At 40.5% G+C, this 19098-nt stretch overlaps 1 protein-coding gene across 1 annotated transcript in view; it reads left to right on the plus strand.

Annotated features, from left to right (window-relative positions):
- The first annotated feature begins 10917 nt into the window (after positions 1 to 10917).
- The window catches only part of HERC1 (HECT and RLD domain containing E3 ubiquitin protein ligase family member 1), a 146045-nt gene continuing 137864 nt past the window's right edge, over positions 10918 to 19098 (plus strand). The window contains exon 1 of the mRNA XM_080934559.1: positions 10918 to 11031. The gene's annotated coding sequence lies outside the window, so the exon portion shown is untranslated. The remainder of the gene's footprint in view (positions 11032 to 19098) is intronic.

The following is a 19098-nucleotide window of genomic DNA, read 5'->3' on the forward strand; positions in this document are numbered from 1 at the left end:
ATTCAGATCCTCTTGCTTTCATAGCTAGTGCTCTTATCCGCTGAGCCATCTTCACAGCCCAGTTGTTTTTTTTTTTTTTTTTTTTGTTTTTTTTTTTTTTTTTTGAAGTGTTAGGTATTGGACCCAGGATCTTGTGCCTTGTGTAGCCTTAGATGGCCTCAAACTTCTTTGTAACTAAGCCTTGAACTCTTGATCGACCTGCTGCCTCTGCCTCTCAAGTCAGGTGGGGTACAGGCATGAGCTGTCCTGTCTTAGCCATTTTTTTTCTCTCCCTTACCTCCCCCCCTTACCTAGGAAAGGCTTTTGAGCCAAAGAACGTGAGCTTCAAAGCTGAGAGAAGAGGTTACCCTGTAGCAGTCTGTAGACCTGGGAAAGGTTGTCAAAAGTCTGAGGTCCTTAGGGATTTGGGGGTGGGTAGGGAGAGGTTAAGTGTCCTTTTGTAGGGCAGTTGGAAACAAGGGAGTGTGAATTGAGAGCCCTTGACCTACAGTGAATAGAAGTCTATAGAATTTGTGACTCTTGGGGGCCTGTACCCTAATGTAGGTAGTCCCAAGAACCAGCAATCGCCTGGGTGTATTCAGGAAATTTGACCTTAGCTTTTGGTACTTCATGCTCCTGAAAATAAGATTTTTATGTCTAGAAAGAGATGAAGTGTGACTAATTTGGTCTATAGGCTATAGTTGGCCAACCTTGAATTAGAATTTCATCCCGAACACCTCTCAATCGTGTTGTAGAGATGAGTAGTAGGCATTAGTGGCTCTAAGTTTTACAGAAAAAGGAGAAAACCAGTTTTAGAAGTCTCCTATAGTCTTGCCAAACCCTTCTAATTCTCTTATCAAAGAACCAAAACATGTTTAATCAGTCTCTGCAGATTTTCAGGAAATATCATGGTGCATATGTTGAACTGCACCGAGAGCTTGGCTCTTTCTGATCTTATTGTAGGAATTCAGCAGAGTTCACTGAGCTTGGGAGTAACAGGAGTGTTTGCGTTTCACTAGAAGCAGATAAAGATCGTATTTGGTGGATTTGTCTAGGGCTCAGGAAGAATGAATGGACAGCTGTGAGTTTCATGTCATTCCCTCCTTCCTCACAAATTTCTTGTTTCCGAAACAAGTAGGACTGATTTAGTCTCAGCTTTCAGGAAACTAAAAATTGGGCTTGTTCTTGGCCCATGATTATTTGTATCTGGTTCAGAATAAACTATTTTCTTATTGCCTTAAAAGCACAAAGAAGCTCATAAATCAACATGATTACCTAAGACATTGATGCAGGCATTAGGTAGGTAGCCTACAGCAGAGCTAGAAACCTTAATTACAAGCTTCAGGTTTTAACAGTGCTGAAGTTTCAAGCTAGGGTCTTAAAGTCAAACAAACACTCTACACACTGGGGCATACATAGCCCAGCCCTCTGATCTTCCTGTGGCATCATTACCTTTACGGTCTGAAGAGGATAAGGGGTACATCATGGTTGATCTTCTCATTATAAGAATTTCAGGTGAGACACACAGAATGGAAGTACATTGCTCCTAAACAGAACAAGCTAGTACAAGACGATTAGGCTGAAGATCTGTGACCTTCCAGCTCTCTAGGGTTAATGAAATTGTAATCTGTTAAGCAGCCTTGTAAGTGTTTACTAGAGGTGTGGTTGTTGGTTTTGTTTTTGTTTTTAGAATTTAATTTCACAAAACTTTCTAGGTTCTTTAGTTAGGCTTAAAATTAAATTGAGATAAGACAGATTAATAGGGGAAACTTTTATTTACATTGTATGATGCTCAAAGAAGGGCCAGACATTGAGCTTATATAATATCCTGAGCCACAATAAGGAATTGGGGGGGGGGGAGCAGTAGGGGGAGTGGGAGCTGGGAACTCTCAGAGGCTTCCCCAACCATCCATTCCTTTCTTTTAGGGTCTGCAGTTGTTACTGAAGCATCTCTTAGCCTTAGGCCCTGTTTCAGAAAGTCCTGCCTCTGTTCTTTTAGGCTTGTGAGACACTATCTCCTCAGGTAGTCCAAACTGGCTTAGAACTCGTTATATAGCTCAGATTGGCCTTGAACTCGCAATCCTCCTGCCTCTGCCTCTTGAATGTTAGGATGACAGGTCTATCCCAGCTGGCTTGGCAGCCAAAGGAGGAGGGTCACTCAGCTCTTGAGAAGGAAATGTCACTGTGGAGGAGGAGAGATACATCTTGATAAGAAGGTTTTTGTTTGGGGATTTTTGGTGGTTTTTTTATTTGTTTGTTTGTTTGTTTTTTTGGAGCGGGCAAGGGAAGACTGTAGCCCTGGACAGCCCAGAGGTGGTGTCTGACGTCCAAGAGCTGACTGAACATGGGAGAAAGGTAGGGGACAGAGAAGTGGACCATGCTTATTATTTAACCCCCTTTTTAGAGCTTGGTTATTCATGTATTTTGACTAGCTCTCCATGATAAGAAAGTAGGACTTAGTTTGTATTTTAGGATTTGAGGAGTGACAGAGCTGAGCTTAAATCCTAGTCTTGCTATTTATTAGTTAGTGACTTTCACGGAGTCCCTTCCAAATCCCAGGCTCACTTTTCATATATATGTGTACATTTACACACACACACACACACACACACACACACACACACACACACACATGAGTGAAGATTGGTTGAGTCACTTATTTAAAGTAACTGGGATAGAATGTTGATGAAGAATCTGGGATAACTATTCTTTAGCCTCTGCTCTGTGTGTGTGTGTGTACACATATTTATGAACCTTTATAGGGGACATTCCATATTAAAATCATAAGGCTCATAACTCATTTGCCATTCCATAATTACATGTCTCAATTTCCCACTTTCCAATTATTTTGCATTTTTCCCTTACTGGTTTATTTTAATAAGTTCTAAATTGTAGCTCAAGAGAAGATTTACCTTGCAGGCCATAGGGGGAGTAAAAGATACTAATTCTATGAATGGCTCTGCACATTGTTGGATAATCTCAGTGGATTAACGAAGTTTAAATCATTCAAGTCAAAGAGAAGAGAAACCAGCTGCTCCTTTATTTGAACTTTATGGGTAGATTGTATGGGAACGCATTTTCTTTAGGAGCTACAGAGCTAGCCAAGTGTTTTAGCTTTAATCACTGTGACGAAGTACTCACAAAATCAACTGGAGAGAGGAAGGATTGATTCTAGTTCACAGCTCAGAGCTCTCCATCCATGTTACCTCTCTCTGTTATGCCTGGGCCAAGGCAAGGCAGAGATTTCAGCAGCAGAAGTCTCAGGATCCAATCATTGACTCCTCCAGCAGGGGACCACACCTTCAGCACATGAGCCCTTTAAAAGCATATTCCTTATCAGAGCCGTAAGACTTGCCTTTCATTTTACATTCTTCAGTCACACCACTCATTTCTTCTCTCAACTTATCATAGTAACTTCTAAACTGTACCCCAACGATCACTTCTACATCAGAGGTATGATGTCATCAGAGATAAAGATCCCCTCCCTTTGCTGTTGTTTTGCTTTCTCAAAGTGTCTGGTGACACAGGCAATCCTGAAATGAAAGGCCTTTTCTTCTTTGGGCAACAGATAATTAAAAATAATGACCTACTGAGTGTTGGCTGTTGGCCAAGCAATGAAGCTATGAATTACACGTGGATTCTTTAATCTTTACAATAACCCTGTAAGCAGGGATTACCTCAGATTTATGGAGTTGTATATGTTTGTTTTGATTTTTAGATGGAATGTTTGGAAATGTTGAGAGGCTTCACAGCTCAGATATACAAGAGGCCACAGGTTCAATCCCCAGCTGTCTGATCCCTTATGCTAAATACTCTTCACTATTCCCTAGGCAAGTTCTGTTTGAGTTTCTGTCCCTTGCTACTGAGAGGCCTAGATCTGGATGATGTCAGCACCAGAGGGCTGCAAGTAAATTAGACTGTGTGGATCCTGAGCACACTTTGGTTTATGTTGTCTCTTGTGCCTCGAATGTCCTGCTCTCATAGGTCCAGACTGACTGCTCAGTCTTCAAGTCTCTACTTCTCATTAAAAGTCTCAGATCCTACCTGCTAGAATTCAGCAATCCCTCTTAAGCCTTCTAGTTTTTTAAAGGGTAGAAAAGGGGTGGCTTTCTATGCCCAGATTCCTCATGTGTGTATGATTCCTATGATTCTATGTGGATAACCTCTAGAGCAAACACTTGTCACCATATTCCTCTCTGCACTTTCTTACTTTTCTTCCTTAGCATCAATTTTTTCATTCCCTGATGTGTTTGCCCCTCCCCTAGAGTTGTGTTCTCTCTGTCTCTCTGTCTCTGTCTCTGTCTCTCTCTTTCTCTCTCTCTCTCTCTCTCTCTCTGTGTGTGTGTGTGTGCGCGCGCGCGCGCACGTGCGTGTTGTGTTCTTTTTTCTTTTCCTTCCTTCTGGTGCAGGGGATTAGTACTTATAAGGCAAACATTCTACCCCTGAGCTAAATCTCCAACTCTTTGTTCAGAGATGGCTCAGTAGTTAAGAGCATTTGCTGCTCTCCCAGAGGACTTGAGTTCAATTCCTCGGATCCACATCAGGTGGCTTGAATTGTAACTCTAGCTCCAGAGGTCTCTGGCCACCATGGACACTTGCAGTCATATGAGTATATTCAGGATCCTTGAACAGTTTGTCCTGGACCCTGACTCGGATGATAGGGGAATGAAGAAAGGACAAGACACACGCAGAGAAGCTGGAATTGTATGGTCTGGACTCTCAAATGGAGAAACACACAGCCTTGAAAGCTCAGTGTTTTAAATATATATTTGAACAGACAGGCAGGGTTATTAGCACACAGCTGAAGAACAGGAAGTTAGGGTTATTTCATACAGCTGAACAGAAAGACAGGTATAGCTTATCTTGGTCTCTATAGGAGCAGTCTATGTAGGGGAACGATCTTCAGGTAGCAGAGAAGTTTCTGTGGACATTTTCTGTACACAGTGTTAACACACTCAGACCCAAGAAAGGCTTTGTTATCTATCCTTCTTAACATCACCTGGGGAAGACATTGCCACTACCATGGGGCTGAGACCTTGGGTTCATGTGACAACAATACACATTTATGTAGGACTCCCTACATTTGTATACATGTGCAGACACACATACACTTAATTAATTAAAAATAATAAAAATTATTATTATCAAGTATGCTGGTCATATTTATAAACATAGCACACATGAGGCTGGGGTAGAAAGATAAAGAGTTTGAGAATGGTATAGGCAGAGAGTTTAGGCCAGCTAGAATAGGCTAAAAAGATCCTGTCTTAGAAACAGTAACATCCTTAAGTAAAAGTGGTAGCACTCACCTATAATCCAAAAAGATCAGGAATTCAAGGCCAGCCTCAGTTACATAGCAAGTTCAAAGCTAGCCTGGGCTAGGAAATCCTACCCTTCTCCCAAAGACAAAAGAAACAACAAGATCATTTCTTAAAATCAAAAAGTGAAAATGATTATTGATTCCCGACTTAGGTAATGTCTTGTAAAGGAAGTTTCTAATACTGCTTAAGTTCTGACATGAATGATACTTTGCTGAGGGTACAGAGTTCAAGCAGAAAGTCTGTATGCTTTGCATGCAGCAGAAGGAATTTTAGTTCTAAAAGAAGTACTTGCCAATCTTGGGGTCCTATTTTTGTATTTCCACTTTCTTTCAAACCTTTTTGGTGGATCAATTACCTGTTAGTGAAAAACAGAGGTAATTAGTGTTTTCTCATATGTAGATGTAGTTAACAAAAATACTAGGAAATTTTTTGGCCTGGAGATTTTTTTTTTGAGAGTAAGTTATTATGAGAATGTGTAAGGTTTATATTTAGTGTGGGCTCTCTTGTCTAACTCTAGCACCAAGAAAATGTTCTCTGTGCTCAGCAAATCTCCTTTCTGTGTTCTGTGAGGATTGTTCACCTTCACCGTCTTCCAGTTTGTATTGTGTTGCTTTGTCATGATGGCTATTTTCCATGCGGGTCTTGGGCTCCTAAGGCCTGACTTTGATGTGCAGCTGAGGAAGACCCTTACCCCCACCCCCGCCTCTACCTTGCAAGTGCTGAGATCAGGGCATGCTCTGCTACACTCTGCTCTTTTAGAATTAATTTTAATTGGCTTGTAGAATTTGTCAATTCAAAATTTTACTTATCCCAAGAGAACATAGTGATGGGCACAATGGAGAGAACCTACTAAGTTAGCTACTAAAGGTCTATAAATATCAAGGTACAATAAACACCCCACTCTTGCAGACATCCTTTTCCCCTGGAGGGCCAGTAATGTAGTATCAACAACTTTCAGTTGAACAGTTCAGCTTTTCTTTTTTCTTTTTCTTTCTCTCTCTCTCTCTCTCTCTCTCTCTCTCTCTCTCTCTCTCTCTCTCTCTTTCTTTTGCCTCTTTAGTGACAACTTATGATGCACGTAGAGAGATAGGCTCTATTATGGGGATAAAAAACCAATTCTTGACTGTTTAGCTTCCCCCCCACATGTACATGATTTGAACCCCTGCAGTTTTAGCATAACATATGACTGTAATAAATGTTTGATGGGTGCAATAAATAATTACTTTTAGAGAGTTTGTGTGTGTGTGTGTGTGTGTGTGTGTGTGTGTGTGTGTGTGTGTAGCTATTATCACAAGCCAAGAGTTACCATCTATCTTGGGTTGGGCATGTAGCTCAGTTGCAGAGTGCTTGCTTCGTGTTCATGAGGCCCTGGAACCATCCCAAGCAGTGTAAAAATAAGTCATTCAACACAATAAGCAAACCTACTAGGTATCCTCCCCCATCACCTTGCTGAGTAGAGGCAAGAACTCTGCATTAGAACACAGATACCATAAACAACAAAACAAAACAGCTGGATATGCTAGCACTCACCTGTAATCCCAGCACCTGGCAATCTGAGACAGCAGGATTCCAAGTTTGAGGCTAGTCTAAGACATACCACCAAATTCTGCCCAAAAATGAACAATAAACAAACATGCAAAAAGCAAACCAAGAATCAAAGACATCTATAAGTAAGTATAAATAAGCTATTAGATTTTTAAAAATGTAGGTATTGTTATCATGCTTTGGAAATGTCTCTCGGGCTCTCTGTCGCAGTATTACCTGGATTAGGAAGACTGTCCTAAGGGACCAAGCATGTGAAGCAGAATGTGTTCTCTCTTTACGTGTTTAAACACAAGCTATAAGAAAAAAATATTTCTAATTGTCATTTTCTCCTCCACTAATCCTCTTTCTTCAAAGCTAATAGGTATATATAATAACTCCACATCAAAGACTCTTTTCTAATGGTGTAGAAGCTATGTGTTTTATTAGGACGAAGCAGAATTCACAACCCACAACAGAGCAATTTGCTGAAGCCATTCTGAGCTGACTTAGGGATCATCCTTCATCAGCTTTTAGCTCTTTCTGCCTGTTCTCTCACTGGCTTCCTCCCCATCCTTTCCTATTTGTACTACCACTGCTGGCTATTGTAATGGTCTGTTCTCTTCTTACCATTCCCCATTAGCAGAAGCTCCTTCAGGGTAGGTGTTAAAAGCTTGCCAGCAGTTTGTTTAGAGCCTCAGACAGTGTCTCTGACTAATAATAGTCTCTCAGTGGAGATGGGCTACGAGAATGAGTGAAAATGTCTCATAATTTATAATTTCCTACGTTCTTTGACTCTTTTTTTTTTTTTTTTTTTTTTGAGACAGAATCTTTTTGCTGGCCTAGGGTTCTTCCTGTAGACCAGGCTGGCCTTGAACTCACAGAAATATGCTTGCCTCTGCCTCTCAAGTTCTAGAATTAACAGTGTGCACCACCACACCTGGCTTTTTGACTCTCATACTCTTGAGTAAGGAGAAAGCCCATCTACTCAGGCTGTGGAAAGGGGAAGCAGGTTGTAATTTCATGAGACATCAGGACTTCTCTCATTCCTAAAGTTGGCATGTTTGTTTTCAGAGTCATGGTTCAACACATTCTCGGAACTCTTTTGGCTTTTCCCTTTCCCCCATATTTTCAGTCTTTTGATTTTGCTTCCAACTTAGCTATAGTTTTCGTTTAAGAGCTAAACATATCTTAAAGGCAGATGCAAGATGAAAATTGCATATTCTCCTGACTCTCCTGTTCCTGGCTGTGGTGCAGGACACCGAGGCGGCAATGCCGGCATGCACATGCGCAAGGGTGTGGCCTCTCGGGGTGGCCGTTGTGCACAGCTCAGAGAGTTGTCAGGACAAGGATCCATTATGAGAGTGAGGCTGTGGCCTTGAGAACGAGTTTCCGTTTTTTCTAGGGGAGTTCTATGTGGAATGAAGTGGTAGAGGTGGGAGGCTGGGGTTGAACAGGCTTGAACAAGTGCTGATTTGAGCACTCCTGTTTGGAAAAAGTGGTATGGCCAAAGCAATGGTGAAGTAATGGTAGAGTTTCCTTGTTGACATTAATTGCTCATTGTGGGTGGGTGGAGAAACAGAGTACTGGTTGTTTTTTTAGAGGACTCAGGTTTGATTCCCAGCACCTGCATTGTGGCCCACACAGTTGTGGGTAATACCAGTTCCCGGGGATCTGGAGACATCGTTTGGCCTTTGTGGACACTGCATGCAGGTGGCACACACACGTACATAGGTAAAACACGTACCTAAAAATAAATAAGTGAAAATTTAAAAAGTAATCGTTTGCTGTTAGATTCCATTGTATTTAGTTCTTTGCATATGCCTCCTAGAGAGGAAGCTAAATAGAGGGCAAAAACAGAAATTTCTTTTTTAAAAAGATTGTTTTTAGTTACATCTATGTGTATGTGTGCATATCTGTATGTATGGGGATATGCACATGTAAATGTAGCTGCTTGCCATGGCCAGAGGTGTCAGATCTCTCTGGAGCTGGAGCTCCAGGCATTTGGGAGCCTCCTGATATAGGTGCTGGGAACAGAACTCAGGTCTGCAAGGCAGTGAGTAGGAGAGAGGGAGGGAGAAAGGGAGAGTGTGAGAAAAAGGGGGGAGGATAATGACAGCACAAAATGTCTGGATTGTATGGGGAGGATCCTCTGGGGGAAGGGCAAACTAGCCCCTGGGCTGGAAAGTTCATGCTTGGGGACAGGGTATGACAGTTAGGAACTGCGGGATGCCGGAAGAATCTGGAGACCGGGTCTGCTTTGGTATGAGAAAGATGCACCTCAGTCCCTTGTGCCCAGGTCCAAAACCAAACATCTGAGACCATAAAAAGTAGTAGCAACAATGACACCACTCCATGTTAATCTGCTTCTCATATCTACTTGACTAGAATACACATCTTATACACAGAACTTTATATGCACCATTACAGGTTCCACTTAGGGCTGGAGAGATGGCTCAGCAGTTAAGAGCACTGACTGCTCTTCCAAAGGCTCTGAGTTCACTTCCCAGCAACCACATGGCAGACCACAACCATCTGTAATGAGATCTGGTGCCTGCTTCTGGTGTTTCAGAAGACAGCTGCAGTGTATATAATAAATCCATCCATACTAAAAAATAAATATAAGTCTTTTTAAAAATGAAAAATAAAAAAGAGGTTCCACTTAGTGATTATCTCATACCTATCTGAAACGTTACTTTTTTTTTTTTTTTTTTAACTCCTTAGAGGAACCCTGTAATAACTAATATTTTAAATGAACAGATTAGGTTCAGGGAAGCCAAGTCACACACAAAGCTGAGAGTCCAGAATTGTAGCTTTTGTCTTGGGCTAAATTTGTATGACACACATCTCCAATTGAACCAAAGGGGTATAGTTGTCTCCTGACCATGCCATATAGATAGTGAGCTTTTCTTTTTCTTTTCGAGACAGGGTATCACTTTGCAGTCCTGGCTGGTCTGGAACTCAGTGTGTGGATCAAACTGGCCTCAAATTCAGAGATTGCCACCCTACCCAGCTGTGTATGCCATGTACATGTGTCTGTGTTCAGAAGAACAATTTTTAAAAACATTTTATTTAGAACAACCCCCCACCAAATGCTGTTAGTCCCAGCACTGTGGTGCAGAATCAGGCAAATAAGAGTTCGAGGCCAGCTTGGTCTTTAGGGAGTTCCAGGACAGCTAAGCAGAGAAACTCTGTTTTGAAAACAAAAACAACAAATTTATGTGAGCATGAGTGCAGGTTCCTGCAGAGTTCAGAAATGAGTGTTCAAGTTACAAGTGGTTGTGGACATCCTGCCTTGGGTGCTTAGAAGTGAAGCCAAGTCCTCTGTAAGAGCAAGCCCTTTTAATGGGCGAGATCTCTCTGCAGAAAAACCTTTCGCTGAAGGTAGCTACAAACCGTGAGATTTGGAGTCCTAAGCTTTCAACTATTTGCGCAGGTAAATAGTTATCAGACGTTGGGATAGATGACCATGCTAGTCGGTGTATCAGGTCAGGGTCATGGCCTATAAATGTCAATCCTCCGGTGTTCCTCAGAAGCTGGTCAACACTTGCTTGGGCGTAAACTTAACCAGCCAGAAGGTTAAGGGCAGACTGTGATGGGAGATAAAGGGAGTAGCGTGTGCCCGTCGTGGAGCCCAGATAAAGGGGTGTGGCCGGGCACCAGCTTTTCCTCGAGGTCGTCAGCAGCCCCGAGGCCTCGGCAGTACTCGGACCCCGGATCTTCCTACGGACCATTCCGTGCTCATCCAGAGCTCATCCATGCTCGCCTGATCCTTCAGCGCCCTTTGTGAAATGTCCCCAATTGTTAGTTCCCTACGGGCGTGACTCCGCGAGGACTCAGAGGTAAGAGACATGGGCCCGTAGTGTTCTCAGAACCCTCACAATGGGGAGGGGGTCTCCTGGCCCCCAGAGTTGTCATCGCTCCCCAATTCGTGCCCAAGCTGGCATCTTCTTTCCCTTTCCCTCTCAGGTTTCCTTCCACCTCCCGCGCGTGGCCAGGAGGAGGCAGGACCAGCGCTTCTGATCTCGCGAGAGTTCCCCACAAGTCCCGCGAGATTCGCTTGCCGCTGCCGTCTCTTACGTCTTCCCCTTTGACAAGTCGGCGCTGCTGCACCAAAAATATAAAGGACGCGTCTAGCGTAGCCGCTGACCAGCCGGGTGCCGGGTGCTGGAGCCGCACCTCACCGCCGCCAGCTCCCGACCTGCGTACGGTGGGTAACACTTCCTTTCTCGCCATCTCCAGCTCCCGAGTGTGTGCTTGGCTGGCCCGGCCGAGCCGCTCGGGGCCGTTCCGGGGCCGCTCGCCGAGTGGGGCTGCCGGCTCCCGGTGGACGGCAGGCGAAGGCCCGAGGAACCCCTGGCCCCGGGAAGCCTTTTAGAAGCGGTGCCACCCGTCGGAGGGCCGAGGGACCCGCCCCCGAATAAGCTTGCAGTCTGCGCCCCTCGGGCTCCTCAGGGGTCACGTCTGTGACCTTCTCCCCTTTATCCGCAGCGCTGCTCCCTCAGCTGGGACGGGCTGGGGAGCCGGCTCTCCGTGCTCTTTATCTTCAGGAGAGTCGCCACTCCCGAGCTCCCTGACGCTGGCTGACTTCGGAGGGGTGGAGGCTGAGACCATGTGTCTTTCTCGTTGTCTGTGCTTTTGGGTGGGGGCTGCACATCCTTTCGGCAAACCTTTCTCTAAATTTCTCATCGAATACAATAACAGTTTCTAAAGCCCTTGCTACCTGGAGCGGAGAGGAGGCGAGTGTTGTGTAGTCTCCAGGGTGAGAGGTGGATAGTGATGATGACAGCTAACCCTGGGAACAGTGTGATGGCAGGTTCCTGGGAGACACGAGGACAGAAGCTTGGTACTTACCTCTCCCAGGAGGTTATTATATAAAGACGCGATGTGTGTGTGTGTATGTATGTATGTATGTATGTATGTTTTCATTAGTTTTAAAAACAAATGTAATTCTTTGAAGTTGTATATAAGTAATCAAATAAGAGTGATGACTTCCTACGAATTAATAACCTATCTCCAGAAATAGCATTTTACTGTTAATATTTTGGTATATTTCTAACAAATTTTTTGTTTTGTTATTTAATAGTACTTGGCTTGTCCTTAAATGGTACTTCCTTATTTTATGTATGTTCCCAAAATGATTTGTTTTATTTGAGTCATTAATTTGGCCGACTTGATTAAACCCGGTTACTTGTTCGTTCCCCCGCCTTTACCATATTTCATTGTGCCTTCTTCCAAAATGTTTGTTGCTCAAATAGCTTTAAAAGTCTAATTTTAACATTATTCCTTTCGGATATAATACCCGAATATTTTTATAGTTTGTGATGAGTCCTGTGAATTGGGTCACTGTTTATGTAAAGCAAAGAAAAATTAATTAACGATGAGAAAGAAAATAAGCTTCAAAGTTTTAAAAGAACTTGATCATATGTTTACATACCTGTGTGTTTGTGCAAGCAAAAGTGAATGTCCTGCATGTCTGTATTGTGCATGAATGCACATATGTTATTCGTGCTTGTCCTTTGCACCTGTGTATTTTATATTTTAGAAACAAGTGAAAACATTTTGTCATGTTATTTGAGAAAAAAACAGCACAAGGTAGGACAAAGAACAGTCAATTGTGATTTCCTCAAGTCACATGACAGGATCATATGGAAGAAAGCTATCTAGGAAGGTTGGAAACTGGCATCAGTCAGAAGTAGGGTAGATAGATGATCAGTTATCATTGAAATGGATGGCTTTTTTAAGGCCTCTTGGAATCAGCAACTTTATGAATTTTGCTTTCCCTGAGGTTCTTAAGGTTCCACTTTGCTTCATAAATTTCTGGTTTTTGCTGGCCATGTGTTTTCTCCGTGCAGCCCTGCTGGTTTGTGCGTACCTGCTGGCAGTCTTCGGAGAAAGCAGATGCGTCGCTTAGTCTTCTCAGTGTAACACATCTAAAGAGAATGTGCTGTCTTTTTAGTTTGACTGGTTGGTAGAAGATTCATGTACCGAGTAGTGAAAAGTCTTAGTGTTGTGAGCAAAATACCTTGGTTCAGTGGGTAGCTGATTTTAAAGTAGACTTTTAGGATATAAGTGATAGCTTTGATGCTGTATTTGGAATAAGGCAGAAAACTGGGTTAGGTAAAAAGCATACTTGTGAAACAAAACTTTAACTTTAGGTGGGGGCAAGAATGATGCAGATTTTCAGGGCAGTCTTGGCTATGTGAGAGATACTGTCTCAAAAAACAGTGAATAAGCCCTTGAAATTTTGTAAGTAAACAACCTCAAAAAACAGTGAATGAGCCCGTGAAATTCTGTAGGTAAACAATCATAAAAGCAACAGATAATTGAACAGAATTATTTTTATCATATATAAAACTTTGCCTTAATGTACCCACAAAACAGGTTGTTAGGGATACCTTCTAAATATTATCAAGATCTTGAACGGAAAATATTGGCCGAGTCATTTAAAAAGGAGTTTGTAAAGTCGGCAAAGTCACTTCAGCCAGTATTTTTTATTTTAATCTAAAAGGAGCACAAAATAGGTACTTAATAGATGCCATTCTCATTATTTTTTTCTACTGGCCCTTACAAATTAATGGGAATATTAAATTTCAGAGGAGATCTACCAGCAAATAAAGATGATGCCTGAATCAGATGATGGTTGGGTTTATTTTTATTTTTTTCCTTTTTGATACAGGAGCTTGTGCAGCTTAGGGTGATTCTGACTCTAGCTGAGACTGGTCATGAGCTCCTGTTCCTCCTGCTTCTCCCTCTAAGTACTGAGAATCCTGAGAATACAGGCATGTAATGCCATACTGCTTTGTTTTGTTTGTTTGGTTTTTTGAGATGTGGCCCTTTTACTTTATAGGTTGGACTAGTCTTGAACTCAGAGATCTGACTGTCTCTGGGTCAAAGAGCTGGGAGTCATTACTCTGGGCCAATTTCTAAGTTTCTCATGACTTTTCGAGTATTGTTTGTTTATTTATTTTTATATTTTTGTAGAAATACTTTCATTTTTGGCTCATTTGATATTTTTTTCATGATTGAAGTTTTGCATGTTTTAATTATAACAATGATCTGTATCAATGCATTTTACTAGGCGACCCATTGTATTGATGTGTCTGGTTAATAATGATATTTTTTGTTTTGTTTTTTCCATATGAAATTAAAAATTGTTCTATAAAGAATTGTGTTGAAATTTTGATGGGAATTGCATTGTATCTATAGATGGCCATTTTTACTAAGTACTTCTATAAATCCAGAAGCCTAGCTTTTTTTTTTTTTTTGAGACTAGAATTTCTTCTCATACAGGTCTTTCATTTGCTTGGTTAGACTTACACCAAGATATTTTCTATTTTGGCTAATGTGAAGCCTATTTTCTTAGCTTATTTCTTAACCTATTTATCATGCATATAAAGGAGGACTACTAAATTTTCATTTAGTTAGTTTCGTATTCAGCCATGTTGCTGAAGGTGTCTATCATCTATAAGAGTTCTCAGGTAGAATTTTTGGGGTCATTATGTATACTATCATATCATTGGATACTAATGATTTTTTGACCTTGATCATTTGTTCTACATAGGTTCTTCAAAACTATAGACTGTTTCTTTCAAACTCTCTCCCCTTATTTGTATTTTAGCATTCACAGTTTTGGTATTTTTAGTTCCCTTATTCTTATATATATGAATTGGACTTCATCTGTCAAAAGACATTTGTTAATTCGGTTATTTATATCACTATGGTACTGTGGGTTTTCACTTGATTTTATAGACTGTTGTCCAGTATGATTGTTTCAGCTTTGGCCACTGTGTGTGTGTGTTTGTATGTGTGTGCTGATTAAAGGACAGCTTGTAGGAGTTGATTCTCTTCTTTCACCATGTGGCTCCATCTTGGGGACCCAACTCAGACTGAAAGCCTTGATGGCAAGCACCATTGGCTACTGACTATCTCACCTACTCCAGTAAAGTAATTGTTTAGTTTATTGAATAGTAGACATAATCTGTTATGCTATGGGAAGGCTATAAGCAAATACAGTGCAGGGTTTTTTAACCCTTCTCTTCTCGTGATTTCTTTTTGCAAAGTTTTTATGTGACCCTGAATAAGTAGTTACATAAAATAAGTAAAATGAGATAATTACTGATAAACATAAACTCATTTAAAAATAGCTGTTTTTGTATGCATATGGATTTACTAAAGATGAAAATAAATTTGAATGCCAAGAAATGGGTGTTTATTTACTTTCATAAAAGAAATTAAATCTTGATTGAACATTTGATACTCTAGGACATAGACCATCTTCCAGCATTTTTAGAGTTGATCAATATTTTGGTTTTGTAATCAGGGACATTGAGATTGCTGCTTCTCATAAATTCATAGTACAAAATTGTAGAAGTATATTTAGAGGCATTTCAGAAATTGTGGGAAAGTCTGTTCTAATTCTGAGTCAGAAATATTTAATGATTTTTACGTGAAAGTCAGGCCATTTTAAAAAAAAATCAAATGTTCTAACAGAAAACAATTCAGAGATATATTAATTTGATGCTTGTGTGCTGAGAATTGATATAAAAATATTAGAAGCATTGTTTTCTGTAATTAAACTTGTATTTCTATAAAAGCGCAACACTTTGTTTGCATGGTAAAAATACTGTAATCCATAATTTACAACAGTCTCGGTCTGAGCCATGGTGTTTCCAGAATTGCTTCTTGGCAGTGCATAGTGCCATAGCATGCACAGTTTAGCTTCAGTGGAGTCACAGGATGCAGCATGGGTGAATGAGTGCTGCCAGAGACATCTTGGATTTGTTTTGTGTCCGGAAACCTTTTATTGTAGCTAAATTTTTGGCCACCCTTGAATTTAGTTACATGATGGGATCACTGTCCACAGTTTAAGAATTGGACTATAAGAGATCAGAGAACAATAGATTTTGTTATCTGCTGGAGGGGGGGTGGGGATTCTGGAACCTATCCCTGGAAGGTACTGAAGGACAACTGCATTTATTCCTCTATGTGTTAATGACCATGAGTGTATAGCAATACCTTTTCCTTCAACACTACAAGGCTATTCTGACCTTCTGTCATTTCTTATTTGTCTTTTCTTTCGGTGACAGAAGCCTGGATCTCAGTATTGGAGTATCCATTAGATAGTTAATTGCTAACTTATGGAAAGTATTTGTAAGATTATCTGTGTGTACTTTTTAATCTTTAGCTATTTCGGTTAGCTGTTTTATTCTCTGCTCTAGGGTGGCTGTGTTACTTTTGTGCAGTATAGTTGTTTCCTTGTTGCTTCTTTGTTTTCTCCTTTGATTGCTCTCAGTCAATTATTGTTATGGATGATGATGATGGAGATTTCAGATGGGATCTCCAAGTTTCTCACACTGGGCCCAAACTTGGTATTCTTCTGCTTCAACCTTCTAAGTGCTGGGATTATAGGCTTGTATCATCATCATGTGGCATCAGTGTTAGTTTTGGTTTGCAAAACAGTACAGTTACTGAATGCCACTGCTTTTGACTTCACTATTTAAAATGATTACTCAGAAGTGCCTCTCTATCCTTTTGTCACATCCCTCCGTCTCTGCTTTGTTTCTATCTCTTTCCCATGTTCACCAATTTTTGAGGCAGACTCTTAATATGTTGCTCAGGTTGATCTCAGATTCCTGGCCTCAAGTGACTCAACTGCCTCTATCCTCCTGAGTGGCTGGGACCACAGGCATGCACCACCTTGACCTATCAAAACTCTCCCTTTAAAGTGTACAAGCCAGGCTTGTTGCCTTGCGTCCTTTCTTTATTTTTTCATGCTGCCTCAAACTTGAGGTTCTCCTGGCTCCTTCTAAGTACAAGATTACAGGACTTGGCTGTTATGGCTATTTTTAATTTAAAAGTATATTCACAATGTTGTACCGCTTATCACCTCTGTCTAATTCTAGAACATTACCCCCCAAAGAAACCTTGTGATTACTAGCAGTCATTTCCCTTGTCTGTTCTGTTCTACTTTCTATGTGGGTTTGTGTGCTGTAGTCTAAGTACTTTGTGTAGATGGAATTGTATAATATGTGGTCTTTTGTTCTTGATTTCTTTAGGCTAATGTAATTTGTTCAGAGTTTATTTATGCTGTAGCATGTATGAGTACTTCAGGTTTTTTTCCCTTGCCTGAATGTATATAACACATTTTATTCATCCATGTGTCCGTTGATGGACATTGTTTTTTTTTTTTTTTAACCTCTCAGCTACTGGGAATGTTACTGTGAACATCCATATAAGTTTTTGTGTGTATGGGCACTATATGTATATGTATGTATATATATATATATATATATATATATATATATATATATATATATATATATATATCTTACTTTCTTAAGTTTATGCCTAGGAGGAAATTCCTGGGTCATATGATTTTTCTAGGTAAAGGTTTTTTTTTTTCTTTTTTCTTTTCTGGTGATGGTACTGGGGTTTGCCGCCATCTTATGTTTATTTTTTTGAGGAACTGCTACCTGCTTTCCTATTACCTCTTGGTGTGCACATGCCTCTGTGTGTGGGTGCATGTACGTTGTGCTGTGTTTGCTATAGAATGAGCCCATTTTATTAAGCCAGCACTTTTCCACTGAGCTATGTTTCTAACCCTTCTTATTTCTTTCTTACATGAAGAGTTTATCATAATCTTGCCTTTTCCCCTCTTAATAATAATATATCCTGGAAATGATACAGATTGGTTCATTCTTTTGAAGTTATATTATTTTCATACTCTTAGATTCTTCCTCTCCTCCTTTAATTTTTTTTTTTTTTTTTTTTTTAAGAAAGGGTTTTACTTTGTAGGCTGTGCTGGCCTGGAACTTACTGTGTAGATCAGGCTGGCCTGTAACAGAGAAATTTGCCTACTTCTGCCTTTATTTTTTCTTCATTTAAAAAAAAAAAACAGTTACATAGATACGGCTACATTTGTGTATGGCATTAGATTGCTTTCTGTATTTTGCAGTTATAAATGATGTTTCTGTAAGTGGCCATGCCTGTATTTTTTATTATTAGAAGTATATGGTATATCACTGCCCCAGATTCTAGGAACACACTAATTAAAAATCAGGGTTGAAGATGTAACTCAATCCTGCATTTGCTAGGTACTAGGTGTAATCCCCAGTACTGACAAAAAAGCTGATACATTTTTGCATTTAAGGAGGCTATATTTTAGTGGCTGTATGAATAACTAATAGTTCCAAGGAAAACATCCTAGCTGCGTGATTGTGAATAGAACCAGTAGAGGTCTGTGCAGTTTTAAAATTTCTTTGCTTTACAGACCTCAGGGTAACACTTGATTTCTGGTGATTGAACATGCTTACCAATTAATCAGTTAATTAATCAATTTGCTGTACATGGATTAAATCCAAGGCCTGTGCAGGCTACATAGATACCCTGGAACTACACCCTCAGTTCTCGTTCTCTCTCTCTCTCTCTCTCTCTCTCTCTCTCTCTCTCTCTCTCTCTCTCTCTCTCTCTCTTTCTCTGATTTCCGGTTTATTGTATAAATTTAAGGTATTACTGTATGTTTTTAGTGAAATGATATTAGATAAACAGTTTTAAAATACCTATCTCACATAGTTATCTTTGTGTGTGTGTGTGTGTGTGTGTGTGTGTGTGTGTGTGTGTACATATGCCAAATGACAACTCCAGGAGTTGTTTCTTGCCATTTGCTTTCTTTTGAGGCATGGTCTCTCCTATTTCTAAAGTGGCACTGGCCTGGGAACTTCCTGGCAATTCTTCTAGATGTGTGCCATGGCATTGGGCTTTTTACATGGTTACACATGTTGAAGCTCATGTTGTCATGTGTATTGCAAGCACTTGCACTGGCTGAGGTATTTCCTTGGTTCATGTTTTTGAGACATCTTTTTTACTATGTAACTTGGGCAATCCACAAAATCTGTCTCAGGCTCCTGAATTCTAGGTTATAGGAGTAAGCCATCTGTCCAAATTTGCTTTCTTTACTGTATTCTTTTTTCTTACCTCTTTCCTTCTCTTCTTCTACCTTCCTTTCCTGTCCCTTTGGAAGTTTGGAAAAGACAGTCTAGTAGCTTCTGAGTGGTCAGATGTAAGGTACAGCAATAGTGACATGTTATAAATGTTGGTGAGCTCTTTTTCTCTTACTCATTTTGAAAACAATTTCAGTTGTTTTTGCCTTGGTCATGGTATCTATTCAAAGCAGTAAAACCCTAACTAAGACATTATTTATTTATTTTTTTGCTTTTTTTTTTTTTTTTTTTTGCCATCTTTTGGTTCCTTATTTTAGAGTGAGTAGGCAGGACTT

This window comes from Micromys minutus (assembly GCF_963924665.1).
Source record: "Micromys minutus genome assembly, chromosome: 21".
Lineage (NCBI taxonomy): Eukaryota > Metazoa > Chordata > Mammalia > Rodentia > Muridae > Micromys > Micromys minutus.